Raw genomic sequence first — 10,331 nt, forward strand, 5'->3', positions numbered from 1 at the left:
GGTTATTAAAATAACTTTTAAAGTGACCCCTTTGCATTTCCTCACCAGTTGAACCTGCAGTGTTTTTTTTTTTTTTGTTATTGTTCACCGGCTCTCCGATGCCAATCTTACCAGTTTAACTAAAAACTACTAAAATTTTATTTTGGATTCTCTATACTAGCTTGTTTTCATAAATTTTATAGTTTTAAAGCAAAATAATGTAAAAATGACCAATAAGCAAAATTTTCAATCGTTTTTTTTTTTTTTTCATAAAACACCTTAAAAAACACATAAATAAGACGTTTTAATAAATATAGTGTTTTGCCTGTATTTCTGAGTTTGGTGCATATAACGCTTGAATAGACTAAAATAACCTATTTTTCATATATTTTATTTCCATAGACAAATATTGAGTTTTGCCTGCATTTCTGAGTTTTGGTTCATAAAACGCTGGAATACATTAAAATAACCCCTTTTGACATATTTTACGTCCTTAGACAAATAGTGTGTTTTCCCTGCAATTCTAAGTTGTGTTACATAAAACGCTGGAATACAATAAAATAACCCATTTTTGACATATTTATATTCATTAGACAAATAGTGTGTTTTGCCTGCATTTTTTGAGTTTTGGTGCATTAAACGCTGGAATTCACGAAAATAACCTCTTTTTGACATCTTTCACTTCCTTAGACATATAGTGTATTTCCGTAGCATTTCTGTGTTTTAGTAGAAAAAAGCTAAACACTGATAAATTTCCACGTTTTTCTTAATTTTACTATGGATTCTCTATACTACCTTGTTTTCCTCAGTTTTATCTTTCTTGAAGCAAAACATTGCAAAATGACGAAAAAGCAAAATTTTCAATCGAGATAGTTTTTCTTTCATAAAACACCTTAAAACACATATATAAGACCTTTTAACAAATATAGTGTTTTGCCAGCATTTCTGAGTTTTAGTGCACAAAACGCTGGAATACACCAAAATAACACTTTTTTGACATATTTCACTTCCTTAGACAAATTGTGTTTTGTTTGCATTTTTGAGTTTTGGTATTTTTTTTGACTTTTCAGTTTCTTTGACAAATAGTGTGTTTTAGAAGCTTTTTGTGTTTTTATGGAAAAAGCTTAATCTACTGAAATACCACGTTTTCTTTAATTTTACAATGGATTCTCTATACTTGTTTCTTTTTATCAATTTTATAGTTTTGAAGCAAAACAATGTAAAATAACGAATAAGCAAAATTTTCAATCGTTTTTTTTTCACAAAACACCTTAAAAACACATATATAGTACTTTTTAAAAAATATAGTGTTTTGCCTGCATTTCTCAGTTTTGGTGCACAAAAGGCAGGAATACACCATAATAACCCATTTTTTACACTTTTAATTTCCTTAAACAAAACATTTTGTTTTGCATGCATTATTTTTTTAGTTGTGGTGCATTAAACGCAGGAATATACCGAAATAACCCTTTTTTTTTATATATCTAAGTTCCTTAGAGTTTTGTTTTGATTTTTGTTAATTTTACTATGGATTCTCTATACTAGTTTGTTTTCATTAATTTTATCTTTTTTGAAGACAAATGAAGAATAAGCAAAATTTTCAATCAAGATAGTTTTTTTTTTTTCATAAAACACCTTAAAACAAACAAATAAGAGGTTTTTAACATATATAGTGTTTTTCCAGCATTTCTGAGTTTTGGTGCACAAAACGCTGGAATATTTCACTTCCTTAGACAAATTTTTTTTTTTTTTTGCATTTTTGAGTTTTGGTGCATGAAACTCTGGAATGCATCAAAATAACCCCTTCTTGACATATTTCAGTTCTTTAGACAAATAGTGTGTTTTACCTGGATTTCTGAGTTTTGTTGAATAAAACACTGGAAAACACCAAAATAACCCTTTGTTGACATATTTCAGTAACTTAGACAAATAGTGTGTTTTGATAGCATTTCTGTGTTTTGGTGAAAAAAGCTAAAAACTGCTAAAACACCACGTTTTTATTAATTTTACTATAAATTCTCAAAACTAGCTTGTTTTCATCAGTTTTATCGCTTTGAAGCAAAACAATGTAAAATGACGGATAAGGAAAATTTGCAATCAGTATTTTTTATTTTCATAAAACAGCTTAAAACACATCAATAAGAAGTTTTAACAAATATATTGTTTTGCCTGCATTTCTGAGTTTTGGTGCAGAAAACTCTGTAATACACAAAAATAATATATTTTTGACATATTTCATTTCCTTCGACAGCGTGTTTTGCTTTCATTTACGAGGTTTGGTGCATAAAACGCTGGAATAAACCAAAATAACCCATTTTTGATAAATTTCAGTTCCTTAGACAAATAGCGTTTTATGCCGGCATTTTTGAGTTTTGGTTAATTTCTGAGTTTGGTGCAAAAAACGCTGAAATACACCATAATAACCCATTTTTATACATATTTCATTCCCTTAGACAAATAGTTTTGCCTTAATTTTAGAGTTTCGGTGTATAAAAAGCTGGAATACACCAAAATAACACTTTTTTATATATATATTTCAGTTCCTTTGACAAATAGTGTATTTTGAAGCATTTTGTGTTTTGGTGGAAAAAGCTAAAACTAATATACCACGTTGTTGTTAATTTACTATGGATTCTCTATACTAGCTTCTTTATATCAATTTTATTGATATGAACACTCATATATATATATATATATATATATATATATATATATATATATATATATATATATATATATATATATATATATATATATATATATATATATATATATATATATATATATATATGAATGTTTAAGAAATATAGTGTTTTGCCTGCATTTCTCAGTTTTGGTGCACAAAAGGCACATTTTTTCATATTTCATTTCCTTAGACAAATCTTTCTGTTTGTCTGCATTTTTGGTTTTAGTGAATGAAACGCTGGAATACACCAAAATACACCAAAATTTTTTGACATATTTCAGTTCCTTAGACAAATAGTGTGTTTTGCCTGCAATTTTAAGTGTTGTTGCATAAAACGCAGGAATATACCAATATAACCTGTTTTTCACATATTTCAGGTCCTTAGACAAATAGTTTGTTTGCTGCATTGCACATTTTTTATGCTTAAAACGCTGAAATACACATAAATAACTCATTTTTAAAATATTTCAGTTCTTTAGACATATATTGTGTTTTGGTAGCATTTCTGTGTTTTGGTTGAAAAAAGGTAAAAACTAGTAAAATACTACATGTTTGTTAATTTTACTTTAGATTCTGTCTACTAGCTTTTTTCCATCAGTTTTATCCTTTTGAAGCAAAACAATGTAAAATGCCGAATAAGCAAAATTTTCAATCGAAATAGTTTTTTTCATTAAACACCTTAAAGACACATAAATAAGACGTTTTAACAAATATAGTGTTTTGCTTACATTTTTTAGTTTGGTGCATACACCATAATAACCCATTTTTTACATATTTCAGTTCCTTAGACAAATAGTGTGTTTCGCCTGTATTTCAGATTTTTGGTGCTTAAAACGCTGGTATACACCAAAATAACTCATTTTTGACATATTTCAGTTCTTTAGACAAATAGTGTGTTTTGATAGCATTTCTGTGTTTTCGTGGAAAAAAGATAAAATCTACTAAAATATCATGTTTTTGTTAATTTTACTATGGATTCTCTATACAAGCTTGGTTTAATCAGTTTTATCGTTTTTAAGCAAAACATTGTAAAATGACGAAAAAGCAAAATTTTCAATGGAGATTTATTTTTCGCAAAACACCTTAAAAACAAATATATAAGAAGCTTTAAGAAATATAGTGTTTTCCCTGTATTTCTGAGTTTTGGTGCATAAAACGCTGGAATACACCAACATTAAGTTTTTTTAGACAAATAGTGTGTTTTGCCTGCATTTTTTTTTTGGTTTTGGTGTATAAAACGCTGAATTACACCAAAATAACCCAATTTCGACATATTTCAGTTCATTATACAAATAGTGTGTTTTGCCAGCATTTCACAGTTTTGGTGCATAAAACGCAGGAATACACCAATAACTTATTTTTTTTTATATATTTCAGTTCTTCAGACAAATAGTGTGTTTTGTTAGCATTTCTGTGTTTTGGTGCAAAAAAAGCTGAAAACTTCTAAAATACCACGTGTTTGTTAATTTTCCTTAGGATTCTTTATACTATCTTGTTTTCATCAATTTTATAGTTTTGAAGCAACACATTGTAAAATAACGAATAAGCAAAATTTTCAAACGAAATAATTTTTTTTTTTACACAAAACACTTTAAAAACACATACATAACACGTTTTAAGAAATATAGTGTTTTGCCAGCATTTTTGAGTTTTGGTACACAAAACACTGGAATACACCAAAATAACCCATTTTAGACACATTACACTGCCTTACAAAAATTGTGTGAATCGTTTGCATTTTTGAGTTTTGGTCCATAAAACGCTGAAATACATCAAAATAACCCCTTTTTGATATATTTCAATTCTTGAGACAGTGTGTTTTGCCTACAATTCTGAGTTTTGTTGCATAAAACGTTGGAAAACACAAAAATAACCCATTTTTTACATATTTCAGTACCTTAGACAAATAGTGTATTTTGGGAGCTTCTCTGTGTTTTGGTGGAAAAAAGTTGAAAACAAATAAATTACCACGTGTTTGTTAATGATATTTTGGATTTATTATACAAGGTTGTTTTTATAAATATTATCGTTTGAAGCAAAACAATGTAAAATGAGGAATAAGCAAAATTTTCAAATGAGATATTTTTTTTTTTCACAAAACACCTTAAAACACATATATAAGACGGTTTATCAAATATAGTGTTTTCCCTGGATTACTGACTTTTGGTGCACAAAACGCTGGAATACACCAGAATTCAGTTCTTTAGGCAAATAGTGTGTTTTGTTTGCATTTTTGAGTTTTGGAGCATAAAACGCTGGAATACAGTTCTGTAGACAAATATTGTGTTTTGTCTGAAATTCTGAGTTTTGTTGCAAAAAACGCTGGAATACATCAAAATAACCCGTTTTTCACATATTTCACGTCTATAGAAAAATAGTGTTTTTTTCTGCATTTCAAATTTTTGGTGCTTAACACGCTTGAATTGACGAATATAACTGATTTTTTAAATATTTCACTTCTTTAGACAAATAGTGTGTTTTGGTAGCATTTCTGTGTTTTGGTGGAAAAAAGCTAAAAACTACTAAAATACTACGTGTTTGTTAATTTTACTTTGGATTATCTATACTAGCTTGTTTTTATCAATTTTACCGTTTTGAAGCAAAACATAGTAAACTGTCGAAAAAGCAAAATTTTAATTTAAAAACACATAAATAAGACGTTTTAACTATTATAGTGTTATGTTAGCATTTCTGAGTTTTGGTGGACAAAAAGGTGGAATACACCAACCCATTTTTTACATACTTCACTTCATTAGACAAATTAAGTGTTTTGTTTGCATTTTTTAGTTACGGTGGAAAAAACGCTGAAATACATCAAAATAACCTCTTTTTGACATATTTCAGTTCCTTAGACAAATAGTGTGTTTTGCCTGCAATTCTAAGTTTTGTTGCATAAACGCAAGGATATAACCCATTTTTGACATATTTGAGTTCCTTTGACAAAGTTTTTTTTTTAAGCATTTTTGTGTTTTGGTGGAAAAAAGGTAAAACCTTCTAAAATACCACGTTTTTGTTATTTTTACTATGGAATCTCTATACTAGCTTCATTTTATCAATTATAGATTTGAAGCATAAGAATGTAAAATGACGAATAAGCAAATTTTTCAATCGTTTAAAAACACATATATATATGAATGTTTAAGAAATATAGTTTTTTGCCTACATTTCTAAGTCTTCTCGTCGGTCGATTATTTTTAGTCAGGTGAGTCATGGGCAGCCCCTTCGAAAGGCTCGCCCGTCCACTGCACCTAAATATTCATCTTCAAGCTTCTACAGTGGAACTGTAGAGGCCTTCGCGCTTAGTGGGGAGAACTCCGAGCTTTGCTGTCGGAGTTCTCTCTAGCCTGTGTAGCTCTACAAGAGACTATGCTAGGTGATAGTACTTATTCTAGTCCTCCTGGCTATCGTGCCTTTTGTAGCACTCCTTTCCCTGACCAGGGCCACCACGGTGGCACAGCTATTCTTGTCCGTCAGATTATACCTTTTATCCCGTTACAACTTAACTCTCCCCTTCAGGTGGTTGCTGTTATGGTCTTTATGGGACGACTGTACACCATTTGCAGTTTATATCTCCCTTCTCGGCTTCCTGTCTCCAGGGTTGAGCTTGACGGCCTGGTTAGTCAGCTGACTCAGCATTTTCTTTTGTTGGGAGATTTTAACGGCCGTCACCCATTGTGGGATGAAGGTACTAGTAATCCTCGTGGGGTTTTAATCGGTTCTTTTATTGAGGATGAGGGATTGGAGGTTTTAAATTCTGGGGATGTTACACATTTCCACAATCCTACTGGGACTTTTACAGCTATCGATCTTTCTCTGTGTACATCTAATTCTTTCCTTGATTCTAATTGACGGGTCCTACCGGATTTACACGGTAGTGACTACTTTCCAATTTTATTACAATCTGTGAACACTGAACCACAGTCCTGGCCCTCACGCTGGGTTTTAGACAAGGCAGACTGGCCTCGATTCACAGACCTTAGCTCTTTTATCCGTCCGTTGGCTGACTTTTCTACTTGTGCTGAGGCTGTTGATTATTTTATCGATTTTTTACTTTCAGTAGCGCTTCAGACAATCCCCAGGACGTCAGGTCGCTTTACTAAGCGTCCCGTTCCTTGGTGGAACGCAGCATGCACTGAAGCGGTGAAAGAGAAACGGGCAGCTTTCTCTTGTCTCCGGCGACATCGTGGGGACCCGCAGTGTCTGGACGCTTTTCGGCGCTGCCAAGCTCGAGCTCGCCGCGTTTTAAAAGAGGTACAAAGAGCCTCTTGAAAAGCTTATGTCTCTTCCATTAACGCCCGCACTCCTCTTACGGATGTCTTTAACAAAGTCCGCCGAATTGCTGGGAAGTATTCTGCTCTTTCCCCACCAGTTTTGTTGTCTTCTGGGCGAACGGTGGCAGACCCTAAGACTGTCGACGACCTCTTCGCAGAGCACTTTGCCAGTGTTTCCCGGAGGCATCCTGCAGGCCCGGGCGCACGTCACCGCCAGAGAATGGAATCTCTCGGCATAAATTTTTCTTTCACAGGAGGGGTGTCTTATAATGTCTTCTTCTCTGCCTCCGAGTTGCGGACTGCTTTGTCCCAGTGTCACGACTCTTCTCCTGGCCCAGACGATATTCCTTATGCCTTCTTGCGCCACATGTCTGACAGTGCTTTTAACTTTATATTAAATCTTTATAATATGATTTGGCATACCGGTGACTTACAACTTCTTGGGCTGTGGCAGTGGTTCTCCCATTTCCGAAGCCTGGTTAAGATAATCTTCAGGCTACGAACTATCGTCCTATATCGTTGACGTCCTGCATTTGTAAAGTATTAGAAAAGATGGTTAATGTAAGACTCATGTGGTACCTCGAGGGGGGAAAGTACCTGTCCTCGGTACAGTAAGGCTTCCGAAAGATGAGGTCTACTACTGATGCTCTTTTATCCCTAGAGTCTTCTATTTGTGAGGCCTTCGCTAATCACCACCATCAAGTAACAGTGTTTTTTGACCTGGAGAATCCTACGACACAGCTTGGTGACATGGGATTTTACGTTCCTTGTTTAATTTTGGTCTCTGTGGCCACCTTCCTATTTTTATCCAGCAGTTTTATCCAGACGTCTTTTACGGGTTCGAGTGGGGAGTGTTCTCTCCGATGCTACTGCTCTAAATGACGGTGTCCCACAGGGAAGTATTCTTACCGTTACACTATTTGCAGTCGCAATAAATGGTGTTATAGATACTCTACCAGATGGCGTTCACAGCTCTTTATATGTGGACGACTTGTGCATCTGTTTTGCTGCTGCTAGGATGTCACTGATTGAGCAGCTTCAACTGGCAATTAATCGAATATCCAGTTGGGCCAACATAAATGGTTTTCGTTTCTCCACCTCAAAGACCGTGTCTATGCATTTTTGTCGTAATCGTGGCGTTCATCCAGATCCCGATTTATATATAGCCAATAGACGCATCTCATGTGTGGAGGCCACTCGATATCTTGGCCTATTGTTTGACAACCGTCTTTCTTGGGTTCCCCATTTCCGTTCTCTCAAAGCGTCCTGTAGGACGGCACTATCCCTTCTTCGGGTTTTAAGTCACACCTCTTGGGGTGCGGACAGGGACACGTTGCTGCTGCTTCACCGTACACTCATACTTCCGAAGCTGGAATACGGCTCTGAAATCTACTCATCCGCAACGGATGCACGACTTCGCACGCTTGACCCCGTGTATCATGCTGGGGTCCGCTTGGCTACGGGTGCATTTCAGACATCTCCAATACATAGCCTTCTAGTGGATGCTGGTTTCTGGCCGCTCAACCTCTGGTGCCAGTCTTCGATGCTCCGGTGTTGGTTTCGCACCCACCGTCTTCCCGATTCTGTCCCTTGTATGTCAATGTTGAGGGACTCGCGTTCGCAGGCATATGTCACTCGACCGAGTCTACCTAAACCTTTTAGCCTTCGTGTGCCAAACCTCATGTTGGATTTGTCCATCGACCCCACTCCTGTCTACTTTTTCCGGCTCCCACGAGTTGGTTCTTGGCAGCTTCCGGTTGTTTCAATATACCCTCCTGCCATGGATGGCAAGAAGGATTTTCTGCCAGCTCTGTCCCACACACGGTTTTTAGAACACTTTTTTTTATCCATCCTCGTTTTTACTGATGGTTCCAAATCCGACGCAGGCGTTGGGTTTAGTGTGGTTTCCCCCTCTTTTTATCGGTCTGGCAGCCTTCCTTCGGTAGCCTTCGTCTTTACTGTGGAGCTGTCTGCTATAGTCCTAGCTTTACAGATTATTTTTACACTCCCGGTTTCGTCTTTTACAATTTTTAGTGACTGTCGCAGTGCTCTTATTGCTTACCGCTAAAGAGGCAGCAAGTCGCGCTCCATCTCTTTCCCATGTTCCGTTTCGAGATGTATTTCATGCAATTCGTGTGGCGATTGCAGCAATTTGGTAGAGGAGATGGCTAACAGGGGTCGCAACCTCGAAAATGGGAGAGATTACTAATTCCACACTCCCTCAGTGGACTTACACCCATGTCCGGGATCGCCGTGCACAGACTTTATTGGCGCGACTTCGTATAGGTCACACGTACCTTACACAAAGGTACCTCCTGACCAGGGACCCTCAACCTTACTGTGATGACTGTTTGGTGCCGCTCACCGTGCGGCACCTGTTTGTGGAGTGCCCTAGTTTGATCGAGTTACGACACCGCTACCTCTACCGCTGTCGCGGTAGGGATAGCGGTGTATACTATCTCTCAAAGGTCCTTGGACGAGCTTCTCTGGCCCCTGGCCATGACGTTTTTAGCTTTCTGGGAGAAGCGAGCCTCCTCCCCAACTTGTAAATTTTATTTCTTATGTATTTTAATGTTTTATTTAATTTTATTGTAGTCTTAGTCTTTAGTTAACTTTAGTTTGAATTTTTTTTAACTACCTTTAGTTTTTTTTTTTTTTTTTAACTATAGTTGCGACGCCATATGACCCCAGCTGTTGCGGCGCCTAAGGCAAATCCATCCATCCATCCATCACCCCAAAACTACAGACCAATCTCACTACTTGAAGTTCCTGGTAAAATATTTGAGCGCATTTTTAACAATAGATTAAGAAACTACTTAGAATTCAGCAATTTCTATAACGTGAACCAATTTGATTTTCGAACAGGGAGAGGTAAAACTCATGCATTAGCGCTCATAACAGAACAAATTGCACAATTTAAAGCAGACGGGGGTCAACGCCAAATAATACTTTGGGACGTATGAAAAGCCTTTGACAAAGTGTGGCACTGTGGGTTAAAATACAAAATACAACAACTATGACTACCAACAACCAAAGAAAAATTCCTAAGTGACTTTATCACAGATCGCACAGCCTCAATAAAAATCAATAACTACATTGGACCAGCATTTAATCTCAACTGTGGAGTGCCTCAGGGCAGCGTTTTAGCGCCAACTACGTACACAATATATACCAACGATTTAGAACAATGAGACAGGAACCTAAACGTTAGCTATGCAGATGACATAACCCAAATCATAGGATATTCAGGAAAATCGAAAAACATGATTAATTTACAAACAGCCAGAGAAATCAACAAAATCAATAACTACGAGAAAAAATGGAGAATAAAAACTAATCTAAACAAATTCACACCAATCCATCTAGGAACCAGGAAGACAATCCCGTTATATGTA

The sequence above is a fragment of the Portunus trituberculatus genome, chromosome 27 (assembly GCF_017591435.1).
Source record: "Portunus trituberculatus isolate SZX2019 chromosome 27, ASM1759143v1, whole genome shotgun sequence".
Taxonomy (NCBI): Eukaryota; Metazoa; Arthropoda; class Malacostraca; order Decapoda; family Portunidae; genus Portunus; species Portunus trituberculatus.